The sequence below is a fragment of the Cervus elaphus genome, chromosome 23, assembly GCF_910594005.1.
Source record: "Cervus elaphus chromosome 23, mCerEla1.1, whole genome shotgun sequence".
NCBI classification, from domain to species: domain Eukaryota; kingdom Metazoa; phylum Chordata; class Mammalia; order Artiodactyla; family Cervidae; genus Cervus; species Cervus elaphus.
The window spans coordinates 49,027,864-49,043,664 of NC_057837.1; positions in this window are offsets into that span (position 1 = coordinate 49,027,864).

Sequence of the window (15,801 nt, forward strand, 5' to 3'; positions counted from 1 at the left end):
TGCTATCTAACCATCTCATCCTCTGCTGCCCCCTTCTCCTTTTTCCTTTTGGAGCTTCAACTTCAGTAATAATCCTTCCAAAGAATATTCAGGGTTGATTTCCTTTAGGATTGACTAGTTTGATGTTCTTGCAGTTCAAGGGACTTTCAAGGGACTTTCAATAGACTTCCAGTACCACAATTCAAAAGCATCAGTTCTTTGGCACTAAACCTTCTTTATGGTCCAACTCTCACATCCATCCACGACTACTGGAAAAACCATAGCTTTGACTAGATGGACCATTGTTGGCAAAGTGATGTCTCTGCTTTTTAATAAGCTGTCTATGTTTGTCATATCTTTCCTTCCAAGGAGCAAGCATCTTTTAATTTCATTGTTGCAGTCACTGAAGTGACTTTGGGACCCAAGAAAATAAAATATGTTTTGCTTCCACTTTTCCCTCTTCTATTTGCCGTGAAGTGATGGGACCGGATGCCAAGGTCTTAGTTTTCTTTTAATGTTTCCCATTGACAGCAACATAATGTGTGCTAAACATGAGAGAATCTTAGGATTTCACAATCCATTGATCTGGTAAGAAAATGTGTCTAAGTTATTGCTTATCATTGTGCAGATAAAGGCTTTTCAAATGAGGGCTCAATATAGGGGACTGGGTATGCCAGAAGATATTCTTCAGTCCTTTAAGGCATTTCAGACCAAGCCTGTGGCTCCTGATCCTAACAGGGACATTTTATAACCCTACAGCACCTAAGTCTTGCAAGGAAGCAGGGTGACTCTGAAAGTAGCCCATGTGCCAGTCTGCTGCCTCTATTTCCCCTCCTACTATCTCTGCACTGTCTGATTGGGGCTGTTATGGCTCTGTCGTTGACCTGCTGGCTGGAACTCACATCCTCTGGCTTTCTGAGATGGTCTGCATCCTGTTTGCTGCATTTGCTTTCCTCAGGTTCTGCTGTCAGTTTTTCCAACCAAAGTGCATTAACTTTGAACCCTTGACTTCTTTGCTAAGAGGATGCTGTGCCTGACAGCATGAGGCCAATTTCCCACCCCCTCCAAGAGTATCTACCTCATGGAAGGATACACAAAATTTTTCCCCTGACAACAACCCTTCTTGCCAGACACCATGCCTTGGAAACCCTGCCTGAACACTGCCCATGGTTTGCATTGAGTTACATTGGCTGACTGCTTCTGCACAAGGACATACCAGAGTCACAACATTGGAAATATTATTTTATGTCTTTCCTTTTGGTTTGAAAAAGAAATTTTAAAAACCAGTTCCCTAATGAACAGAAAGCATGACGTTATTGACCTGAAAATAAAAAAGGCAAATGCTTATTAAGGCATGTTGGTTACTATGTGTTAGAGGACAGGAATTCCCAGTGATGCAATCTGCCTCATCCAGAAAGTGAGCACAGAAAACCTTTTCATATGTGCTAAGTCTGCAGCTGCAATAAAGCCTCCGTGCAAACAGTCAGCTCTGCCTGCAGATTAGTAACCTGTCTACTGAGGTTCAGATCCCTGGGGATGTACTGGCATTTCCTGATGGAATCCAGCACACACGTTCCATATCCAGGTCCCCAAAATGATACTTTGCAAGAAAAAAAAAAAAAGCGGTCTATGAGGAGGTACTGCTACCAAGTCTTGGTGGCCCTGAGGTCAATACAAATATTATTTGAGGGAAAAAAAATCACCAATGTTAAAGATTAATTATCTGTTAAGTCATGGAGGTGAGAGTAGCTTTTTCTAATGGGTGATGAGCTTTTATGCATCACACATGAGGTATGAGTTTGAAGTACTGCACACTAGACAAAACTGAGAATGTACAGTGAAGAGCCCACAGAAAGGTAAATTAAAGAGAATTTGATTGCAACTGAGTATGTAATTCGGGCTTTACAAGTGGTGCTAGTGGTAAAGAGCATGCCTGCCAATGCAGGAGATGTAAGAGACATGGGTTTGATCACTGGGTCAGGAAGATCCCCTAGAGGAGGAAATGGCAACCTACTGTAATATTCTTGCCTGGAGAACCCCATGTACAGAGGAACCTGGAGGGATACAATCCATAGCATCACAAAGAGTCAGACATGACTGAAGCAGCTTAACGTGCATATAATTCACTTTCTTAGACAACTCAACTCTCACGTCCTTTAAATGAGCAGCTAGAATTACATCCATGTGTGCCATCTCTTCATGGGAAATAGATGGGGAGACAGTGGAAACAGTGTCAGACTTTATTTTGGGGTGCTCCAAAATCACTGCAGATGGTGATTGCAGCCATGAAGTTAAAAGATGCTTACCCCTTGGAAGGAAAGTTATGACCAACCTAGAAAGCATATGAAAAAGCAGAAACATTACTTTGCCAACAAAGGTCTGTCTAGTCAAGGCTATGGTTTTTCCAGTGGTCATGTACGGATGTGAGAGTTGGACTGTGAAGAAAGCTGAGCGCTGAAAAATTGATGCTTTTGAACTGTGGTGTTGGAGAAGACTCTTGAGAGTCCCTTGGACTGCAAGGAGATCCAACCTGTCCATCTTAAAGGAGATCAGTCCTGGGTATTCATTGGAAAGACTGATGTTGAAGCTGAAACTCCAATACTTTGGCTACTTCATGCGAAGAGTTGATTCTTGGAAAAGACCCTGATGCTGGGAAAGATTGAGGGCAGGAGGAAAAGGGGACAACAGAGGGTGAGATGGCTGGATGGCATCACTGACTCAATGGACATGAGTTGAGTAAACTCCAGGAGTTGTGATGGACAGGGAGACCTGGCGTGCTGCAATTCATGGGGTCATAAAGAGTCAGACACAGACTGACCAACTGAACTGAACTGAACTGTACCAAAAACAGCTCATTCAACTCAGACGAATATAAAAATTAGTGTAACTGACATAACATCCCTCATATAAGCAAATGGCAGTCTGTCTATAAAATGTTAGGTCAATAAAACAACCCTATTCCTGCATGTTTCATATCAGAAACATTTTTTTAAAATCTGCTTATAGGTATCTGGGAGAATTCAGTCAGGAAAGCTGGAACCACTCTAGGTGTTTCAAACAGAAGAGGTTTAATAAAGGAACTTGATGACAGAGATGAGGAAGAGTTAAGAAGCCCTACAGAGGATAGTGAGGCAAACCAGAGATTAATAGCAAGAAGCAGATACCGTTCCTAAGGTTAACAGAAGGAAAAGTAATTCCCAGGACCAGAACCTATGTGCACCTCTTGGAAGCTAGAATTCATGGTGAGGTCTTCCCAGTGAAAGCTGAAATCACAGCAGAGATGATGAAACCTGAAGAAAAGGGAGTAGAGGATAGATGTTCTGGCTTCTGCCATCTTCCATCCCCCAGTCTTCCATCAAAGTATCTTTTTGGCTGAACATTATCAGGAAGCCAGGGTGCAAAAGAGCCTGGGAAATGTAGTTTCCAGAACAGAGTGTGGGAAACATTGATGACTAGCAAATGACTAGCAAATTTGGCATCTCTGAAAACATGCATATTTGTATATTTGCTTTAGCTAATTGACCTATATCTTAAATGGACTTCGAAGAGCAAATTTTAGCTCCCTATTCACTCATTTTCTTTCTAAAAAATGAATGAAGGAAAACCACAGATGATCACACTGTGATGTGCTTGCCAGTAATTTACCCTGCGAGATATCTGGTGAGGTCTCTTTGTACCCATATATCTTCATTTCTCCTTAAATGTTCTTTGCTGTCTCCCCAGTTCCTTTTTTATTTTAGCTTTGGGATTATCCAGTAAACAGGAATGATGATTTCATTCATTTTTATAACCTAAGCCCTCACAGGGTGAGGCAAGCTGTGGAGAGGGGGAGTACATGCTGGTAACTATTTTAGACTTGTAAATTTTATAAGTTCAAATATCTTACTCAGTGTTAGAACATGAGTAGGGAAATGCCTGGTTCAATGATGTAAACACAGCAAATATCAGCCTAGAATTTAGAAAGGGAAATACAAGCCAAAGAGTTTTTTCAGAAGCATCCCTGCTTTTCAGACACTAGCATTTTCTTTGGGCTGAATTGCTCAAGTTCATTAGAGCTTTAAACAGCCTTTTTACTTGCCACCATGGGGATCTGATTTTTTGTGCTCCAAAATCACTGCAGATGGTGACTGCAGCCGTGAAATTAAAGGACGCTTACTCCTTGGAAGGAAAGTTATGACCAACTTAGAGAGCATATTAAAAAGCAGAGATATTACTTTGCCAACAAAGGTCCATCTGGTCAAGGCTATGGTTTTTCCAGTGGTCATGTATGGATGTGAGAGTTGGACTGTGAAGAAAGCTGAGCGCCAAAAAATTGATGCTTTTGAACTGCGGTGTTGGAGAAGACTCTTGAGAGTCCCTTGGACTGCAAGGAGATCCAACCTGTCCATCCTAAAGGAGATCAGTCCTGGGTGTTCATTGGAAGGACTGATGCTGAAGCTGAAACTCGAGTACTTTGGCCACCTCATGTGAAGAGTTGACTCATTGGAAAAGACCCTGATGCTAGGAGGGATTGAGGGCAGGAGGAGAAGGGGACGCCAGAGGATGACATGGCTGGACACATCACCGACTTGATGGGCATGAGTTTGAGTAAATTCCAGGAGTTGGTGATGGACAGGGAGGCATGGCGTGCTGCAGTTCATGGGGTCACAAAGAGTCGGACACGACTGAGCGACTGAATTGAATTGAATTGATGGGGATCTGTTCTCTGAAATTAAAAATGCAGAATGATTTGTTTTTGAAGTCTATTAAGTACAATCTGCATCAAAAAGATGTGCATGTTTTATTTACTAAATAATTCCATTTTTGTCTATTATTTGCCAGCACTATTCTAAGCTATTAATTCATTTGGTCTTTTAAACAACTGTATAAGATACAGATAAGAGGACCCCGGTGTTGTACCCCAGACTATTACTTCTTCTCATTTTATAAATGAGGATACTGAGGCACAGAGAGATCAAGTAACTGTCCCGAGGTTAAACAGCAAGGTACAGCCAAGATTTTTCAGATTGACTTCTTCTTGGCATGTCTGGGCTCCAGGAGTGAGTGCTTTAGTGACCAAGGTGGAAGCTACCTGGTCTTTTAGGATTTAGCCTCAGAAGTCACCTAGTGTAACTTTCCCTGTCTCTTGTTTGGAGCAATGACAAGTCTGATAAAACCCAACAATGCGGGAAGGGTATCCAAGTGTCAAAGTGTTTGCAGCCATGTTTTGAAGCTTTCACCGTGAGCAAAGTACCAGCAGCAATGACCACAATATATAATACCAGATGGTGGGTTGGTTTTTATTTGCTGAAATGACCTTATGGTTTCCTATATTTGGCCCTCACTTATCTACAACAGGAAATGGAAGGAAATAGAGCCTTTCCTTAAGGCAGTTTTCTGTTCCAATCGGTATTCTTCTAACGCCTCCCTTTACTCTGACAACCTTCTAAATGGCATCGGACAAGACTTCCACTGACTCAAGTTTCATTGATGTAGTTGTACCCAAATAGAAAATGTTCTGTTGCCTATATTCAAAACACATTGCTAAGCCAATTTTCTTTAAATTCCCCTGAATTTCCTCCCCTGGGAGGATCATACAACTGCCAAGTTTGAATTTTAAACTTTCAGATACTTTTGAAAAATACTTAGTGTAGGGGAAAAAAGCATTTGGTAAGGTGATGTTGGTGTGTGTGTGGGTGTGTGTGGGTTTGTTGTACTCAGAGAAAAATGCAGGTTTTCTATTTTAACTGTAAAACACTGAACTAATTTAGCTCAAATCTTTTGAAAATAGGTTCACTTTATGGGGCCAATGACTATCAAAAATTTTAAGTTGAAAAATATTGGAAAAACCACTCAACTCACCAGAAATTTGCTTTTGATTAAAATCTGAGTTTGTGACCAAGTGTTGCTTTTTTTAAAAAATAGCTCTTGTGAATGCCACAATTAAAGTATTCAATGACATTTCTTTATGATGTATCCTGAGGGAACAATTTGATTGGTATACAGAGAAAATTTTCAGAAAAAGAACATTTCCTTCTGTACCATAGTATTAGACAAGAATTGTACATGCAAAGAGGAAAACACTGGATGATCTGACTGGGTCAGCTGTCACACCTTCAAGGCCAATGTTAGTTCTAATTACGTGGTTGGCTGCCAAATGTGTTCTTTCCTCCCTCACCAAGGCATAAGTAGACAAAAGATGGCTCACTGCAAATAACAGCTCACTGTTACATTTTCTTTGACAACCTCTAAATGTGCAGACAAAAATGTTAAAGGAGTTATCAATAAAACTGCTTTTATTGATTAAGGATGAGTCAATATGAAATTGAATCATCCAATCAATTCAACAAGAACTTCATAAACCCAGTCAACAGGAGTATTGTACATGGAACATGTAAATGAATGGATGGAATTGACAGAGTTGACTTAAGTAGGAAGCTAACACAGTCTTCCTAGAATGACCAAACCTCTTTTAAGTTCACACGTGAAATACAGAAAGCCTCATGTGACTTGGCAGTATAAAGAGAAAGTGAAAGTCATTCAGTCATGTCCGACTCTTTGAGACCCCTTGGAATATGGAATTCTCCAGGCCAGAATACTGGAGTTGGTAGCCTTTGCCTTCTCCAAGGGCATCTTCCCTACCTAGGGACTGAATCCAGGTCTCCCCCACCGTAGGCGGATTCTTTACCAGCTGATCCACGAGGGAAGTCCACCAATAGTGGATTGGGTAGCATATCCCTTCTCCAGAGGATCTTCCTGACTCAGGAATTGAACTGGAGTTCCTGCATTGCAGGAGGATTCTTTACAAGTAAAGGATTAAAACCACCATTTCTGGAACTGTATCCCCAAGGTTTGAGTACTAATTTTACTAGGAGCTGGATAGCTTTGGACAAATCACTTTAACATCCTGCACTTTTTATTTTCCCTCTATAAAATAAAAACAACTAAAGTTAATACTTTATAATGTTACTGTGAGGATCAAATAAGTTCCTTCATGCTCAGTGTCCAATAGAGTATCTTGCATACTGTGTTCTCATTAAACATGGCTATCATGTATGCTATTGTCTGCTTCTGATATTCCTACCAATTTATTGACATACTTTCTCTAGCCACCACAACTGAGAAAGCAGGATAAGTCCTACCTTCAATTTTATCATCTGGTGGCCATGGGGAAGTCATTTGTTGTCACTGAACTTTGTGGGATTTTAAGGCTATTCTTACATAGTGGCATCTGCTTTAAAATCAAGCAAACTAAAACACATGAAATAGCACATGGTAAGTAAATAGTTGACATGCAGAGTCCAAAGTAAAATGGCAGAGTGGTACAGAACAATAAGTTTAAAAAAATAAAAAGAATTAGAAAAAAAAAGGAGGAAATAAATATACTGCATAGAGGAATCAATCAAAGGAAAAGGCACACTACTTAAAAGAATGCCTTTCAAATGTAACAGTCAGAATCAGAAAGAAATGAGAAACTCTGGCCTCCCCCACCTCCCAAATGGCGCTATTACTTCTACCCAACCTTAAACAGCTGGAAGAAAGACTGTTAGTGTACATCTATTTCCAATTTGTAGGAATGCACACTCAGAGGATATGAAGGCAGTCCATAGAAAATGTGAATAAAATTCATAAAGAAATCATGGGAGACTTCCTGGTGGTCCAATGGTTAAGAATGCCCCTGCTAATGGAGGGAACATTGGTTCAATCCCTGATCTGGATTGAACTAATGCCATATTGCAACTAAGCCCATGCACCACAACTATTCAGCCTGTGCTCTAGAGCCCATGCTCCACAACATGAGAAGCCACCACAGTGAGAAGCCTGGACACCACAATGAAGAGTAGCCTCCACTCGCTGCAACCAGAGAAAGCCCACATGCAGCAACAAAGACCCAGGACAGCCAAAAATAAATAAGTAAAATTATTATAAAAAGAAGTCATGGGGATGCAAAGTTCAGAATGTAGTACTGATTACAATTTGAAAGTTATTGAGACAGTAGATCTTATTAAAAGTCTTCATTGAAAAAAGCAAATAAAAGTCTTCATTGCAAGAAAAAAATGTAACTATGTATGGTGACATATATTAACTAGACTTATTGTGGTGATCATTTTGTGATATATACAAATATTGAATCATTATGTGGTCTACTTGAAATTAATATAATTTTTATATCAATTATACCTCAATTTTTAAAAGTTAAAATTTTTTGAAGAACCCAATAGTTAATCTTAATAGGTAGAAGAGAGAAGGGGATTAAAACATGCATAAGAGAAAATGTCACCTGAATGAAAATGATTTAAATTAACAAATCTATTAAACTGACTATAAAATCTATTCTAAGATAAACCAATAAATAATGGCAAGCACAGATACATCATGCTAAATTTTGAACATTAATGATCAATATGATTTTCTTCAGGAATACAGATAGAAAAAGCAAGTTGAGTACAAAGGGTAAAAATCAAACTGTATCTACTGTCTTCAAGTCATTTGGGATGGAGGGGTTGGTAAAAAATTCTAAACCAAGCCAAAAGGGCATACAAATTTAAAGTCAAGTAAATTATATGCAAAAGTTCAGGAACTATACCTTTTTGTGAATAAGCTAATATTTGAAAAGTACTTAGAACAGAGCCAGGAAGATACTAACAGAAAGCACTATGTAAATGTTATTTAACTCATTAAACAAGAATACAATAAATCTCATTAAATCCATAACCTCTTTTCAATAAAACCTATTTTAGGAGAAGCCCTGATCAGACTACATATTGATGCATCAAACACATTTACACATAGAACTAAAATTAAATCAATGTGAGAAATATGATTTCAGAAGATCCATATTCTAATTACTGAAACTTAAAAGATAACAATAAAGCAACAGGAAATCCATAGTTGAAGGGCAGAGCTAAGGAGATTAGTCAGTGTACTAATACCCTATTTTTATATGGACCATCAGTAGATTTTATATAATGTTGATGAATGAAGAACTAGAATTTCTTGTTATTTTTATGTTCAACTAGTATTTCTGAGAAACCACTATGTGTCAGGGACTATTCTAAGTGGTGTGGATTTAACTACTAATAAAACAAAGGTCTGTCTAGTCAAGGCTATGGTTTTTCCAGTAGTCATGTATGGATGCGAGAGTTGGACTATAAAGAAAGCTGAGCACAGAAGAATTGATGTTTTTGAACTGTGGTGTTGGAGAAGACTCTTGAGAGTCCCTTGGACTGCAAGAAGATCCAATCAGTCCACCCTAAAGGAGATCAGTCCTGGGTGTTCATTGGAGGGACTGATGTTGAAGCTGAAATTCCAATACTTCGGCCACCTGATATGGAGAGTTGACTCATTTGAAAAGACCCTGATGCTGGGAAAGATTGAGGGCAGGAGGAGAAGGGGACAACAGAGGATGAGGTGGTTGGATGGCATCACCGACATAATGGACATGGGTTTGGGTGGACTCCGGGAGCTGGTGATGAACAGGAAGGCCTGGCGTGCTGCGGTTCATGGGGTCACAAAAAGTCGGACACAACTGAGCGACTGAACTGAACTGAAGCCATGTAAGATCCCCATTCCTTCCTTCATACTTCATATTCTAATAGGAAATGATTATACCATGCAATTAGATAAGAAAAAACAAAACAGATGAACAGATCAATGAAAGAGTCTCAAATATAAATGGGCAATTACATGATAAAGATGTCATTTCAAACAAGCAACAATAGACGGATAATTCAATAAATGTGATGGGAAACTGACAAGCCAAAAAGAAATTCCAGAAAAGTCAAAGATTGAAAGGTAAATACTGAAATTCATTAAAATATTATAACAAATAATCAGTGAATTTAAGATCTTGCAGTGCGTAAAGTCCCTTTGAAGTAAGACATAAAGCAATGAAAGTCACAAAATTAAAGATGAATACATTTAGTTACAAAAATATTTGAAATTTCAATACAGAAAAAAATGCATCATAAAGTCAAAAGTCAGTCAAAGGACGGAATAAATGTTCATATCAGAAAGGACTAATTTCTGACAAAGGACTATTTTCTTCAATATACAAAGAACTTGTACCAATTAATTAAAGTTTTTAAGTGTTATAATAGTATTATAACATTCTATTTGCTTGCTTTTTAAGTCAATAAGAAAGAGACAAGCAGTCTAGAAAAACAGATAAAGAATCTGATGAATTGATGCTTTTGAACTGTGGTGTGGGAGAAGACTCTTGAGAATCCCTTGGACTGCAAGGAGATCAAACCAGTCAATCCTAAAGGAAATCAACCTCAATATTCATTGGAAGTACTGATGCTGAAGCTGAAGCTCCAATATTTTTGCCACCTGATACAAAGAGCTGACTCTTTGGAAAAGACCCTGATGCTAGGAAAGATTGAGGGCAAGAGGAAAAGTGGGTGACAGAGGATGAGGTGATTGGATGGCATCATTGACTCAATGAACATGAGTTTGAGCAAACTCAGGGAGATAGTAAAGGACAAGGAAGCCTGCCGTGCTGCAGTTCATGATGTTGCAAAGAGTCAGACGTGATTTAGTGCCTGAACAACAACAACAAAGCATAAGGTAAAACTTTTCAACCATCAGTTCAGTTCAGTCGCTCAGTCGTGTCCGATTCTTTGGGACCCCATGAATCGCAGCACACCAGGCCTTCCTGTCCATCACCGACTCCCGGAGTTCACCCAAAAAGGAAATAGAAATGATAATGTAGTATTTGTACCTAATCATTTTACCATCAGTTGATGGTACATAAGGTTGATGAGGATTCTGTTGATTATAGAATAAATCAGTATATATTTTGAGGGACAGTTTAACTATATGTTTTCAATATTTTTTAAATAAACATATTCTGATTCAGAAATTTTATTGTTAGAAATGCACCCTCTGAATATTCTTGCAAACTTGTACTTGAATTTCTTATTAAAACATTCTTACAATAGCAAACAAAACAAAACCTGGAAAATAGCTAAATGTTTATCAGGAGAGACAAACGAAAGAAATCAAGTAATTAGCCTCCAACTAATAAAAATAAATGGAAAAAAAAATAAATAAGAACAAACAAACAAATGGAAAAAATAAATAAATAAGAAAAAACAAACAAAAAGAAATCATGGCAATAATACTAGTCTGATAGTAAGACAGATCTATGTGAACTTTCATATAAATATATATATATGTGAAGTAATTAGCCTCCAACTAATAAAAAAATTTAAAAAAAAAAAAAAAAAAAAAAGATAAATATATATATACACACACGTATATATATGCATATTTCTCCATGATATTTGGATTTTAAAAATCAAAAGATATGGATATCAGAGTGTGTGATATCAGTCTTCTGTGCAAAATGTTTTTTCACAAATACAAATACACAAATGTATGTGCAAATGCTAGAGTATATGTAATGTCTTGATTTCTATAAGATTACATTTGCATCCTTGAACCCTGGTTGCCTTTAGAAAAGTCATTTGGGGTAGAAAAGAAGGAAGGAGACCTTTATTTTCATTTAACACATTTTGGTAATGTTTAATTTTTTAAAATAAACATATGGATCATTTTTTTAAGTTAACAGGAGTTATCTGGGTAACAGAATCATGAATCATCATAAATTTCTTTCTTTACTTTTCTCTATTAAAAATGCTTTGAAATATTATTTAAAATAAAATGTGATTTCATCATTATTAAATTTTTAGTGGTTTATAAACATGTTAAAAGGAAAGTGATTCCCCTAACGTATTCAGATATTTTGTAAACTGGGAGCAAGTTTTTCAGTTTATAATGTGAAGGGTGGCCTGGCGGCTAAACAAGGCTATCATTTGTTATTAGCATTCTCCTTGTCTCCTAGTGGTTTCCTGGTCCATACAACAAGATAATGGCTTCATCCCCTAGTTCTCCTTCCCCAACCCTGGAACCTTGCCTTCTCCAAAGTGAAACTTTTAAATTCCATTAAAAACAGATATCACTGGAGGGTTTCCTATTACGTGAAATTGGAACAGAGACCACAGAGCTCAGAAAACAGTATGAAGTAAAAAAGAAAATGTAACTTAGAAGACACTTCTGAAAGTGTTCTTTAAAGCAGGATTTCATGGAAGAATTAATTAGTCATTCATTTTTTATTTACTTTTTTTTAATTGAAGGATGATTGCTTTACAATTTTGTGTTTGTTTCTGTGTTTCAACAACATGAATCAGCCATAAATGTACATATGTCCCCTCCCTCTAAAGCCTCCATCTCACCCACCCTCCATCTCACCCCTCGGGGTCATCACAGAGTACCAGTCTGAGCTCCCTGGATAATACACTAACTTCCCACTAGATATCTGTTTTACACATGGTAATGTATATATGTCAATGCTACTCTCTCAATTCATTCCACCCTCTCCTTCCTTAGGAGTCAGTCATTTTTAAGATCCATTCACCTTATTCAAGTTATCTCAAAAAGAGGAAGACAGCCAAAGAAGAGCTGATACCATTCAATTTCCACTGTGGCTTAATTGAAGGTAGAAGCCAAATGAACAAGATAGGAAAAGCATCCAGTTTTGATTTTTAATTATTGACATAGGGCATGAAGCAAGAGTCAGCTGATCTGAAAGTTTGTTCCTATCTAAAAGTGCTTCATTTGTTTATTGTTGAAAATGAAGGAGGACATATGGGGATGCAATTCAGACATCTCTTGGTTGTATCATAAAAAAAATCACTTAGCATACAGAAATGAAATAAATTACCACAAATATACTTAAACTGAAATTAGCCAAATAGTTCCGATTCTGTCTGATTCTATGTTTGGCACTTTGCGATACTGTATCAACTCTCTAGCTAAAATCAATAAGACTTAAACTTACTCTGAATTCAAATACTAATAACAAGAACATTCAAACAACCAGAGATATTTACCCCCTTATATTAGTTTCATGACAAATGAATGAAAAGCAGATAGAACTAATTTCTTTGACTCTCCCTTCCTCCCTTCCTCCCTCCTTTTTCTTCTTCTTTCTTTGAAATACCCACGCCATAGTGTCTCAAATGGTCAGGACAAATATGATGTAATTTCTATGTATTATTTTTTATTAATAGCTGATACAAGGATAATACTTCGTCATTATCAAGTAGTATGGTGCTGAAGTTTTCATTATAGAAACCAAAGCAAACAAAATTTTCAAAAACAGATTGTGCTAAGTGACATTTTCTTATGATTACTTGTAATGTATAAATAAGTAAAATGTAAAATTGCAATTTGATTTCACGTTTGAAATGTTCCATATGATAAGTCCATTTATCTGCATATTAAAATAACTCCCCTTAGTCTCAATCTTTTCTGTATACAATTTTTGTTTACTTGTCTAATAAGATACTTAAACAGTACTTTACTGAGTTGACAAAAATTAATTGTTAGAAAAGAAGGACTACTTTAATTTTCAAGGCATGTGATGTAATGACTGTTTTCCTTAATTTTCTTATAACATTTTCTGCCCTGGATTAGACCACATATTGCACATCTATTAGCTACTTCATGCATGCAAATTGATCTTTATTAATTATTCACACACGAAATGGCACCCTAATAGTTTAAAATGACTTCGTTTCATGTGTATTTTAATAGTTTAAAAGTAGACAGTTTACTGCGAAGTAAGGATGTATACTTACTGACATGAATGATCTTGAGAGAATAATCTTGAGGACATAATCAGCAATAGTCACTGATATGTCAAGAACATAATCATTGATAGTTTGGAATTGAAATTTTGGATTCTGGAAGTCACATAGGTTTTTTAAGAATTTTCTCAATCTCTATTGCATGTTTTTAAACAAGGTTTTCTGCACTTCCTTTTTCATTCATCTTGGGCAATTAAGGGCCATCCAATTTTATCTTTTCAGTCTCCTATAGCCTTCTTTTTCATCCCATGCTTCTGCTGAGTTCAAGGATGCCTGGTTTCTTGCTTAAATAATTAAAACAGCCTTTTAATTTGTTCGGGAGAACAAGAAGCACCTTCAATCTGGCGCTACTCCAAGCCATTCATGCTCATGTCTACCAAAGAGATTTTTCTCAAAGTAGATCTTATGGCGAGAAGTCCAAATTCCTTTGCCCAGTAAAGTGCAGACGCCCTTCTCTCCTATTCTGTTCAGACACAGTCAGTCGCCAACCATTGCTTTAATGCATGTTGATGTTTCACGCTTTCCTGCCTTTACCCCTGCTGTTCCCCCTGCCTGGAATTCCCTTCCCCCTTTCTTATCTTCTCAACACCTGCTCAGTTTCCATGATTCAACTCAAGTATTATGTCCTCCCAGGAAACCTCTTACCTACAATGGAAGGTGGTAACTCTATTCTTGGTTCACATTTTGGACCATATGTAAACTTCTATTTGATCAGTTTGTGTATTTTACTGTATTCATCCTTGCAGCCTCAGAAACTTAGCAGTGTCTGGAAAAGTGAAAGTCACTGAATGAATAAAATTATAAGTCATTGAACAAAGTGCAGGAGGCAGGTTGCTAAAGCCAACCATTGTACTTCATTCATGGCAGAGTGCAATTTGAATTTGAGGGGTTATCTTAGATGGGTAGAAAATCCAGGGCTTATTTGAAGCCCCTCTAGAAGCTGACACTAAGACAAGGGTTTTAGTCTAAGCAGATTACAGGAAGGTGGAGAAAACATAACTAGGGAAATGGGGAAGTGAGGCAAGAAGGAGGAGGCAAGTAACATGTGCAATATATTCCAGTTAGCTCTGGGGGTGACAGGGGCCATGGGAAGTTGGATCACACACCTCAGAGTCATCCCATCCAGTGATGTGAGAGAGGTGAGGTGCTCACTCACCAAGGCCCATTGGTCATTGGTTAAGGGCTGCTCCTGGGAGGTATCAGTTCCCTAGCACACCTGGCTAGTAGCACATGTAGGCAAAGCAAACTCCACCAGATGGTGGAATTTGGCAATCAGGGGTATACTGGTGTGGTCAGGGTTAAGTGGCTGCGGTGAACATTGCTATGTGGGCTGTATCCAGTTTTTGGTGACAGGGAGTGGTCCTTGTAAACATGAGAGGATAAAATGCAATATTTCCCAAAATGTCTTAGGCCACATAGACCTCACATTATTTTCTCAACAAACAAATTCTACATTAATTAGGGCAGGAAGCAAAATCTTTTGTGTCTAATTAAGATTATTTGTGACATATGCCCAGGATGAGAATATCCCTTAAGAATCACCAGTCAGAGTGATTCTCTTGGATTCTTATTGTTCATAACAATACGAACTTTATCATTATTTTAAAGTTGCTGCCCTCAAACACCTTTTGCCTTTGAAACACTTTCTTACTGAACTTGTAGGTAACCAAGATGAAAAGGGTTTGCAGTTGGGCCTATGAGAACCCTGTGGAGAGATGAACGTGACTAACAGTGCAGGAATAACTATGTCAGGCTTCCCAGGCTTCATGCACTATCAGATACTGTGAAAGGTACAGAAACACGCAAATAAAGTTTTAAGTAGATGAAGAATCTCTAGGTATTAATTATAGTGTTAGAATATACTATTCCCCTGGGAGATTTATTTTTGTAAAAAGCAAATGACCACACAGAACCTCTCCAATGAAGTCAATTACAAAAACATTGCATTGATTTTATTAACAGCCCCAGACAACTTCAACTATTTAATGAACTATTTGGAGATACTCTTCACCTACTGATAATTTCCTCTCTTTCACTCATTCACCCAGTCTCCTCAGTTGACTCCTACTCCAGTTCCATGCAGCCCCCTCCCTACTTCAGTTCAGTTCAGTTCAGTCGCTCAGTTGTGTCCGACTCTTTGCGACCCCATGGACTGCAGCACACCAGGCCTCCCTGTCCATCACCAGCT